At 44.2% G+C, this 11,225-nt stretch overlaps 1 pseudogene; it reads right to left on the bottom strand.

The window, feature by feature from the left end:
• Positions 1-7,456: 7,456 nt before the first annotated feature.
• LOC148147978 (uncharacterized) overlaps positions 7,457-11,225 on the bottom strand; it is a 182,583-nt pseudogene continuing 178,814 nt past the window's right edge.

Below are 11,225 nucleotides of genomic sequence, written 5' to 3'. Positions count from 1 at the left end.
GCCGCACAAGAGCTTGCGCAGAGCGATCCTTTTTGAAACCTTTTGTGCGAAACCTAGAGCTCTTCAGTCGGACTAAAGCCCACCCCTCATCTTAATTTCACTCACAGCAGTGTTGGTATGGAGCTGCAAATGATGTTTAATCAGAGCATTTTGGGGAACGGAGGAATCTCTTTATTTAAAAAAAAAACACTTTAAGTAGCTCAATTAGATTCCAATCATACCCAGGGACATTCTTGGTTTGACTTGGAACCATTTCCCTCACAGTAAGCCACAGAGGGTGGGATAATGTCAGGATCCCAAGCTGTGCTGATTTTCAGGCGATTCCATACATGTGTGCACAAACTCTTTTCTACTTATCTAGAAAATTCTACCAAAGGCTCTGACAGTTTGACGTTTGGACAGCTAAAAACCAGTGGGATTTCGAGAACATAGAACATAGAAGAATACAGCGCAGTACAGGCCCTTCGGCCCTCGATGTTGCGCCGATCCAAGCCCACCTAACCTACACTAGCCCACTATACTCCATATGCCTATCCAATGCCCGCTTAAATGCACATATTGAGGGAGAGTCCACCACTGCTACTGGCAGGGCATTCCATGAACTCACGACTCGCTGAGTAAAGAACCTACCCCTAACATCTGTCCTATACCTACCCCCCCTTAATTTAAAGCTATGCCCCCTCGTAATAGCTGACTCCATACGTGGAAAAAGATTCTCACTGTCGACCCTATCTAAGAAGAAAAAAGACAGGATTTTTTTCTTTGTTTCATCCAGGATGGAACTCATAGCCCATATCCTCTCCCTCGCCATGACTGGCTAATTCCACCCCAGTAACATTGTCTGACTCAGCTGTGTTTCTCTGCTGAGATCCTTGTCCGCTCTACTCCCATCTTGAATCATGTTTCTCCCAATGCTCTCCTGGCCACCTTTCCAGGCTTTTGATTTTGAGATGCACATCCAGGTTTGTCGAGCATGAGGGGGTCAGCATTTTGCCGGCAGCAGAGAGGATTTTGATTGTGGGGGCAGGCTGCAGGCTTCGTGGAGATGGAACCCTCCACAACCCCTCTATGAATAGCCTGAGATGACAATTCTGAGCTTTCTCCTGAGCTAACGGACTTGAATGTGTGGCTGGGGAACTGGTGCAGGAAGCAAGGATTTAAATTCTTGGATCACTGGGGTATGTTTTGTGGTAAGCATAAATTCTACAAGAGAGATGGTTTGCACCTTAATGGGTTAGGGACCAGCATTCTGGCAGACAGGTTTGCTACTGCAACACAGCTATGTTTAAACTAAGTAGTGGGGGGCGGGGGGAGGGGACAAACTGGATGTTTAAGAAGGAAATTGGAGGGAAAGTTAGAACAAGAGAAGTCAAGAAAGGCAACTGTTTCAATGAGGCAGAAAACTCAGAAAGGGATCATGCTGTAAGGTTGAGTGAAATAGGAGTTGATGGGAAGGGTGAGGGCAGTAACATTTAAAAATACTATACATGAATGCACGAAGCATTAGAAATAAGATGGATGAGCTTAAGGCTCTTTTGGAAATTTGCAGATACGATATTGTGGGGATAACTGAGACATGGCTTCAAGCGGACAGGGTCTGGGAAATGAATATTCAAGGCTACACGTGCTATCGTAAGGACAGACTGACTGGCAGAGGGGGTGGGATGGCCCTGTTGGCAAGGGATGATATTCAGTCCCTCGTGCGGGGGGACTTAGAGTCAGGGGATGTAGAGTCAGTGTGGATAGAGCTGAGAAATACTAAGGGTAAAAAGACCCTCTTGGGAGTTATCTATAGGCTCCCAAACAGTAGTCTGGATGTCGGATGTAAGTTGATTCAGGAGCTGAAATTGGCCTGTCGCAAAGATTTACTACAGCAGTTATGGGGGATTTCAACATGCAGGTAGACTGGGAGAATCAGGATGGTATTGGACCTCAAGAAAGAGACTTTGTGGAGTGCCTCAGAGATGGATTCTTAGAACAGCTGGTGCTGGAGCCGACCAGGGAGAAGGCAATTCTGGATCTGGTATTGTGCAACGAACCAGAATTGGTCAGGGACCTCGAAGTGAAGGAACCATTGGGAAGTAGTGACCATAATACAATAAACTTCAATCTGCAATTTGAGAGGGAGAGGGTACAATCGGAAGTGACAATATTTCAGTTGAATAAAGGGAACTATGGAGCTATGAGGGAGGAGCTGGCCAAAGTTCAATGGTGCAATACCTTAGCAGGGATGACAGTGGAGGAACAATGGCAGATATTTCTGTGTATAATGCAGAAGTTGCAGGATCAGTTCATTCTTAAAAGGAAGAAAGATCCTAGGAGGAGGCATGGGTGGCTGTGGCTGATGAGGGAAGTTAAGAAACATATAAAGTTAAAAGAGAAAAAGTATAACATAGCAAAGATAAGTGGGAAAACGGAGGACTGGGAAGCTTTTAAAGAACAACAGAGATTACTAAGAAGGAAATACGCAGAGAAAAAATGAGGTACGAAGGTAAACTGGCCAATAATATAAAGGAGGATAGTAAAAGCTTTTTTAGGTATATGAAAGGCAAAAAAATGGTGAAGACTAAAATTGGGCCCTTGAAGACAGAAACAGGGGAATCTATTACGGGGAACAAAGAAATGGCAGAAGAATTGAATTGTCACTTCAGATCTGTGTTCACTGGGGAAGACACAAGCAATCTCCCCGAGATAACAGTGGCTGAAGGACCTGAACTTAAGGGAATTTATATTTGTCAGGAATTGGTGTTGGAGAGACTGTTAGGTCTGAAGGTTGATAAGTCCCCGGGGCCTGATGGTCTACATCCCAGGATACTGAAGGAGTTGGCTCGAGAAATCGTGGATTCGTTGGTGATTATTTTCCAGAGTTTGATAGATTAGGGATCAGTTCAAGTGGATTGGAGGGTGGCTAATGTTATACCACTTTTTAAGAAAGGTGGGAGAGAGAAAGCAGGACATTATATACCAGTTAGTCTGACCTCAGTGGTGGGAAAGATGCTGGAGTCTATTATAAAGGATGAAATTATGACACATCTGGATAGTAGTAACAAGATAGGTCAGAGGCAGCATGGATTTATGAAGGGGAAATCCTGCTTGACTAATCTTCTGGAATATTTTGAGGATTTAACTCTGAAGATGGACGAGAGAGATCCAGGAGATGTGGTGTACCTGGACTTTCAGAAAGCTTTTGATAAAGTCCCACATAGGAGGTTAGTGAGCAAAATTAGGGCGCATGGTATTGGGGGCAAAGTCCTAACTTGGATTGAAAGTTGGTTGGCTGATAGGAAACAAAGAGTAGTGATAAACGGCTCCATATCGGAATGGCAGGCAGTGACCAGTGGGGTACCGCAGGTATCAGTAGTAGGACCGCAGCTTTTTACAATATATGTTAATGATATAGAAGATGGTATTAGTAATAACATTAGCAAATTTGCTGATGATACTAAGCTGGGTGGCAGGGTGAAATGTGATGAGGATGTTAGGAGATTACAGGGTGACCTGGACAAGTTAGGTGAATGGTCAGATGCATGGCAGATGCAGTTTAATGTGGATAAATGTATGGTTATCTACTTTGGTGGCAAGAACAGGAAGGCAGATTACTACCTAAATGGAATCAATTTAGGTAAAGGGGCAGTACAGAGAGATCTGGGTGTTCTTGTACACCAGTCAATGAAGGTAAGCATGCAGGTACAGCAGGTAGTGAAGAAGGCTAATAGCATGCTGGCCTTCATAACAAGAGGGATTGAGTATAGAACAAAGAGGTTCTTCTGCAGCTGTACAGGGCCCTGGTGAGACCACACCTGGAGTACTGTGTACAGTTCTGGTCTCCAAATTTGAGGAAAGACATTCTGGCTATTGAGGGAATGCAGAGTAGGTTCACAAGGTCAATTCCTGGTATGGCGGGATTACCTTACACTGAAAGACTGGAGCAACTGGGCTTGTATAACCTTGAGTTTAGAAGACTGAGAGGGGATCTGATTGAGACATTTAAGATTATTAAAGGATTGGACACTCTGGCGGCAGGAAACAAGTTTCCACTGATGGGTGAGTCCCAAACCAGAGGACACAGCTTAAAAATATGGGGTCGACCATTTAGGACAGAGATGAGGAGAAATTTCTTCACCCAGAGAGTGGTGGCTGTGTGGAATGCTCTTCCCCAGAGGGCAGTGGAGGCCCAGTCTCTGGATTCATTTAAGAAAGCATTGGATAGAGCTCTCAAGGATTGTGGAATCAAGGGTTATGGAGATAAGGCAGGAACAGGATACTGATTAAAGATGATCAGCCATGATCATATTGAATGATGGTGCAGGCTCGAAGGGCAGAATGGCCTACTCCTGCACCTATTGTCTATTGTCTATTGTCTATTGTCTATTCCGCCATAGCATCCACTGCTCCCTCTGGCACTGCTGAAGCTTCAGAAAGTATCCCCGCTGCGGCCTTCTGATATTGATTGCCAATGCGCCCTGCGATGCAAGTTTGTGCTTCCTGAGCAGCAGTATAATAAACATGAAGGGTTGGCAAGTGTGTGTGTGTGTGTGTGAGTTGCTGGTGCCCGTGGTGTGTGCCCTGGGCTGAAGGTCGGTTGGCGACAACTTAGCGATCACTTGGTGTTAGCAGCGACATAGCTCCAGGTGCCCGTTCTGGCTTCCATGTTGTGTTCTTGATGCCTACCCTGTTTGGTGACTTTGGTAATATAAGAAGTTGGACGTTAATGAGGGGAGTTGGGTCTTTTGAGGCATTTTAACAAGCAATAATCCCCATAAATGGCAACTGAGTTCTGCCTAGCAAGAAACTCTCTCCAAGCTGCTTGTAGAAAGCAAAAAAGGATTAGAATTATGATTAGCTTCATTGTCATATGTACTCAAATGAAAAGAGAAAACTGTCCAAGTCACTGCTTACGGTGCCATCTTGGGTAGAAAGATCCCTTGGTACAACATCTTCGGTTACAATTCTTAGAAACATAGAGAAGTAAAAAATCCAGCATTGTAGATTTTGGGAGCAAATTATAAATTGGGAAAAAAGAAGTTGAGAACAACGGTCTTCCAACCCAGCCCATGCTGGCTCCTAGCCTCCAGTCAGCACCAGACCTCAGCTCTGAGGTTGCAGAATGGGAGCTCTGAGACCTTGACAATGAGATTGGCTTTGAACTTCCTGCTCAATTCTGACACAAATCTTGCCATAGCCCTTGACACTCAGACCTCTCAAAGAATCTGCCCTTTAGTTTGTTTCTCCCTTCACACTTGCTTTCTGAGTATTTCCAGTTTTTTCTGCTTTTACTTCAGAACGTTTTGGATTTGTTAATGAAACTCTTGTCTTTTGATATCTCTTGCACTTCCATATTGCATCGCACACAACACAGATAACTGCCTCACTGAGAGCTCTTTCTCTCAGTGCAATTTACCAGTGCCCTGAGGGTCTTTAAATCATTTATACATCAAATTGTTAGCACATCCTCGTTCGGCAGAGGCCTTGAATTAACTCTTCAGAATTATTTCCAATGCTCCAAAGTGATGAAGTATAAGAATGGCAGCAGTTTCCAGTCAATGTTTGAAGTGCTTTGAAGATACAACATCTTACATTCCAACCAAGTGTTCATATTGTGTATTTGTCTGGCACTTGTTTGGTGCTTGCTCTCATAGTAACTTGGTAGATCCCAATCTGCTGACTTGCTGCAGACCATTTCCACTGGTTGTGCAAGCACTGCCTTATCACAAGACTTAAACTTCATTTACATTTCTAAGGTCTGCATTGTGTAAAAGAATTTGCTTTTCAAGGTATATCCACAGGAGCTGAAAATGTGTTGCTGGAAGCGCAGCAGGTCAGGCAGCATCCAAGGAACAGGAGAATCGATGTTTCGGGCATAAGCCCTTCTTCAGGAAAGGGTCCTACTTCTTGCTATCCTGTTAGTTTCCTCAGAGTACAATGGGATCTTGATCAAATGGGCCAATGGGCTGAGGATTGGCAGATGGAGTTTAATTTAGATAAATGTGAGGTGCTGCATTTTGGAAAGGCAAATCAGGGAAAGACTTATACACTTAATGGTAAGGTCCTGGGGAGTGTTGCTGAACAAAGAGACCTTGGAGTGCAGGTTCATAGCTCTTTGAAAGTGAAGTCGCAGGTAGATAGGCTAGTGAAGAAGGCTTACCTTTATTGGTCAGAGCATTGAATGTAGGAGTTGGGAGTTCATGTTGTGGCTGTACAGGATGTTGGTTAGGCCACATTTGGAATACTGCATGCAATTCTGATCTCCAAAGGGTTCAGAAAGATTTACAAGGATGTTGCCAGGGTTGGAGGGTTTGAGCGAGAGGGAGAGGGTGAATAGGCTGGGGCTGTTTACCCTGAAGCAGCAGAGGCTGAGGGGTGACCTTTATAGAGCTTTAGAAAATCAGGAGGGGCAAGGATAGGATAAATAGACAAGATCTTTCCCTGGGCGAGAGAATGGGAGCAGACTAGAGGGCATAAGTTTTGGATGAGAGGGGAAAAATTTAAAAGGGACCTAATGGGCAACTTCTTTCATGCAGAGGCTGGCGTGTGTATGGAATGATCTGCCAGAGGAAGTGGTGGCAGCTGGTACATGGGCCAAGTGCTGGCATTTGGGATCAGATTAGTTTAGGATATCTGGTCGGCATGGATGAGTTGAATCAAAGGGTCTGTTTTTGTGCTGTACATCTCTATGACTCTTGTATAACCACAAACGCTTTTACATTTGTCTTGCATATCCTAAACTCCAGTGTCGTAAGTGAGAATGACTGCTGGAATGATTAGAAGGTATAATATTTTGATCTGATGGTTTACTTCTGCCATTGTCTGCCCTTCCCCTCTGACAGGTACTGAATCATACTGGAGTACAGTTCCAATAGCTGAGCCTATAGTGCCTCAAGATACTTCTCATAACAGCCTGACAAGTTAATCAATAATTATTTGATCACAAGTTTCCAGCTAACACTGCCTCTCAGACAACATTTTTGAGTAATGATCATTTAACAATCAGAAGTGGTAATCTTCCCATCCATTTTTTCACCTTTGTCCCCTAGCACAGACAATGGTACGACACTGAATTGTTGATCATGGTTTGCAACAACTCACACATCACAGGCAAAGTGGCAGAAGGGTTAGCACTGGCACTGGATAGAGGTTTGTCTGTCTGTGTAGAGTTTGAATGTTTTCCCCGTGTCTGTGTGAGTTACCTCCCCCAGTCCAAAATGTGCAGGTTAGGCAGATTAGCCATGGGGAATGCAGGGTTACAGAGATAGAGTAGGGAGGTGTGGGTCTGGGTGGGATGCTGTTTGGAGGCTTGGTGTGGACCCGATAGGCCGAAAGGCCTGCTTCCACACTGTTGGGATTCTGAGAGGCTATTTTACTTGTTTTTTGAGGTTAATGCTTGATTGAGGAAATAAAATGTAAAATATCCTGTGACACTACTCAAAGAGGAATTGGACTTCCCCTGTGTCCCAGTCTATATTTGTCCTTCATGTGAAAACATCTTGCTTTCTAACTGTGTTCTGATATTCTGTGGTTGTTTTGAAGTCTGGTCAATGCTGTATTGATGTTTATTTTCCACAAATCCGGATGACATATTTTTCTGCTCAAAAGTAGATGCTTTATTATCGGACAGCTGGCAAGAGACTCTCAATGTGAACAGAAGTAATTGTTGGTCTACTTGTAGTGACACCTCTTCACGAATCTCTGCCCTACGCATAAAGACAGTATTTTTTATAGAGATTAAACAAAATGTTTATCAATCACATGGTTGATTGTCATCACATAGTTTAAAGTAGGCAACTATGAATTTACACAGCCCGGTCAATGTCGATGTCCTGTGATAACGTGTGAATGGATTACAGGGACTGATTATCAGATTCTTCATTATTATATATTGATGGGAAGAGATTAAGGCAGAAGGGTTTTGCCTGCTGTAAACGGGGGATTCACAAACCTATGCTGATATGGAGGGGAGGTAAAACAATGGGAGCAGGAGGCAGTTTAACAGGGTTGTGGCCAAGGCTATCAGTCTTGTCCGGAAAGGGCAAATACCTCTGTCTGAGGCTACAGAGGGAATCCACATGTGTGGCTCCACTGGACTCCTCTTCTGGGATACAGTCAGCCTCCCCCCCTACAGAGGCGTTCTGTCTATATTGTAGGAGGACAGGCTTCCAATTGCTCCTGCAGTAAGTGTCTTTGGCAGTGGAATGTTTAACCCTTGAGTCCCCAATGTGCCTTGAAAGAGAAGTAAAACATGGAACTGATCCCTTTGTGGCTTTCCAACTTCCTGACTTGCTCTCCTAATTCAGTGATTCCCTGTACCCTCCCAATAATATGACAAGCCATCTGGCCTCATTGCATTTTTTTTGATGATGACATTCGGTGCAAATTGACTACTGCGTTTCCTGCAACAGTACTGCAGTTCCCATTCAGTAGCTGTAAATTATGCAAAGTGGAAGTTACACTGATGCAATAACTAACATTGTGTTGAGGATGTGTTGAAAGGGAGGTACAATCAAGGACTTGTTGCAAAGCAAAATGAGAAAGCCATTAAAATTCTCAAGGCTGGAAATATCTCAATGATATTGCCAGATACGTAATGTGCTCATACTGTATTTATTCACTATTTAAAGAAATTGCTCAACCTATTTCTTAGCCAACCTTACATCGCCATTAAAGAAGCAAACTGAGCAAAATTCTGAATATTTTAGTTAAATGTTCATTTGCTAATATCTTAAAGCAATTAGATCTAGGTTCTTGTGGCTATTTATGGGGAACCTTTAAATTATGGCATGTGAAGTGAAGCTTCTGTCATTGACCCTCTAAGATTGTCTCCTGGGTCAGGTGCACAGTAACAGTAGGATTTCACAAACATCACCTTTAAAAATGGCTGCCTAGACATCTGGGTGGAGAGGAACGTGGTGTTTCATGGGGAGAACAGACAAGAATAGAAATTCAGGTGGCTGACCCTGGAAGAAACATGGAGGCTATTGGGTGTGGAAGGCATGTCTTGGGGAACCTGCACTGTCCAAAACTTCTAAATTGAACAAAACATGAAGCAATCTTGCAGCCCTCACCATCTTCACATCTCCACGTATATTGAGGCATTGGTTGGCTCAGAGCACACGAGGCAAAAGTGAGCACTGCAGATGTTGGAAACCAGAGTCTAGATCAGAGTGGTGCTGGAAAAGCACAGCAGGTCAGGCAGCATCCGAAAAGCAGGAAAATCGACGTTTCGGGCAAAAACCCTTCATCAGGAATGGAAGCAGGGAGCCTCCAGGGTGGAGAGATAAATGGAAGGTGGGTGGGGCTAGGGAGAAGGTAGCAAAGAGTGGATAGGGGTGGGGATGGAGGTGATAGGTCAGAAAGGAGGGTGGGGGAAGGTAGCAAAGAGTACAATGGGTGGATGGGGGTGGAGATGTAGGTGATAGGTCAGAGAGGAGGGTGGAGCGGATAGGTGGGAAGGGAGATAGGCAGGTAGGACAGGTCATGAGGATGGCGCTGAGTTGGAAGGTTGGAACTGGGGTAAGGTGGGGGGAGGGGAAATGAGGAAACTGGTGAAGTCCACATTGATGCCCTGGGGTTGAAGTGTTCCGAGGCGGAAGATGAGGCGTTCTTCCTCCAGGCGTCGGGTGGTGAGGGAGCGGCGGTGGAGGAGGTCCAGGACCTGCATGTCCTCGGCAGAGTGGGAGGGGGAGTTGAAATGTTGGGCCATGGGGTGGTGAAGTTGATTGGTGCGGGTGTCCCGGAGATGTTCCTTAAAGTGCTCTGCAAGAAGGCGTCCTGTCTCCCTAATGTAGAGGAGATTGCATCGGGAGCAACGAATACAATAAATGACATTGGTGGATGTGCAGGTGAAACTTTGATGGATGTGGAAGGATCCTTTGGGGCCTTGGATGGAGGTGTGGGCACAGGTTTTACAGTTCCTGCGGTGGCAGGGGAAGGTGCCAGGAAGGGAGGGTGGATTGTTGGGGGGGGCGTGGACCTGACCAGGTAGTCATGGAAGGAACGGTCTTTGAGGAAAGCGGAAAGAGATGGGGAGGGAAATATATCTCTGGTGGTGGGGTCCGTTTGGAGGTGGCAGAAATGTCGGCGGATGATGTGGTTTACGCGAAGGTTGGTGGGGTGGAAGGTGAGTACCGGGTAGGTTCTGTCCTTGTTATGGTTGAAGGGGTGGGGTTTGAGGGCGGAGGGCCGGGATGTGGATGAGATGCAATGGAGGGCATCTTCAACCACGTGGGAAAAGAAATTGCGGTCTTTAAAGAAGGAGGCCATCTGGTGTGTTCTGAAAGAGTTCATGAGTCCACTCAATCTTAGCTCTTTATAGTCCCATGCTAACTTACCATTTATTCATGTCAACCCATGCTGCTGTGATGATGCTGTCGCTTTTAAAAAAGTATTTTGCCCTGGGGTTTTTTTTTAAGAGAGATTGTAAAGACAGAGGTAACAAAATGACTACTAGAGATGCCCTAAGTCAACAACATGAGGCCCATAGGATTTTTTTAACAGTTGTAACAATGAGGCGGAGTGGCCAGTTCTTGTAGATCAGGCTTTCTAGTTTTGGTTTTAGCTTTAGCAATCAGAAGCTGTTTGGATCCCAGAAGAGTTGCAACTTCAGTAAGTAATTACTAACTGCTACTTTCTCTGAAATCTCTTTTAATGTTCCTTCCTCCTGCATTGGAAAACTGCATGTAAGAATCTGTGTCTGAATATATATTTTTCCCAAGGCATATGTTTATGGCATGTTACTATATTGGAGCAGTTAATAAGTAATATTTACTGTATCTATTATTTGGTTAAGTTTTCCAATAGAGTTAAGTTATTCTAAATTCCTCTTTCTCTTTTGTTTGTATTTTAACTATAGTGTTTAAATAAATTATGTTTTGCTTAACATTGAGTAGTTTGAACAGTTGCATCACATCTGGAACATGCACTTCCTGCCTACCTTTAAAATAAGAAAAAGTTAGGCTCTATGCTACTCTCTTAAAATATTTTGAGGGGGTTTGGTCTGGTCCATAACATTGCTGACCATCAACCTTTGCTCTTACATCTACCATGCCAATCCATCTCACTCATTATAAACCCATCTACTATATTTATTTTTCTTCTGAGACACAAAATCTTAATCCAATAAGCATTTCATTGAAGTGCCCAATGCCCTATAACAGGAATTCATACTCTCATATCAGAGTCTATTTGAGCTGTTAATCAAATAGTGAAATGACAGAAACTCTACTCTGAAA

The sequence above is a fragment of the Chiloscyllium plagiosum genome, unplaced genomic scaffold (genome assembly GCF_037043375.1).
Source record: "Chiloscyllium plagiosum isolate Xiang-an unplaced genomic scaffold, Cpla_swu_hap1 HiC_scaffold_14, whole genome shotgun sequence".
NCBI lineage: Eukaryota > Metazoa > Chordata > Chondrichthyes > Orectolobiformes > Hemiscylliidae > Chiloscyllium > Chiloscyllium plagiosum.
The sequence above is the reverse complement of the archived record's forward strand: the minus strand, read 5'-3'. Positions and strand labels throughout refer to the sequence as shown.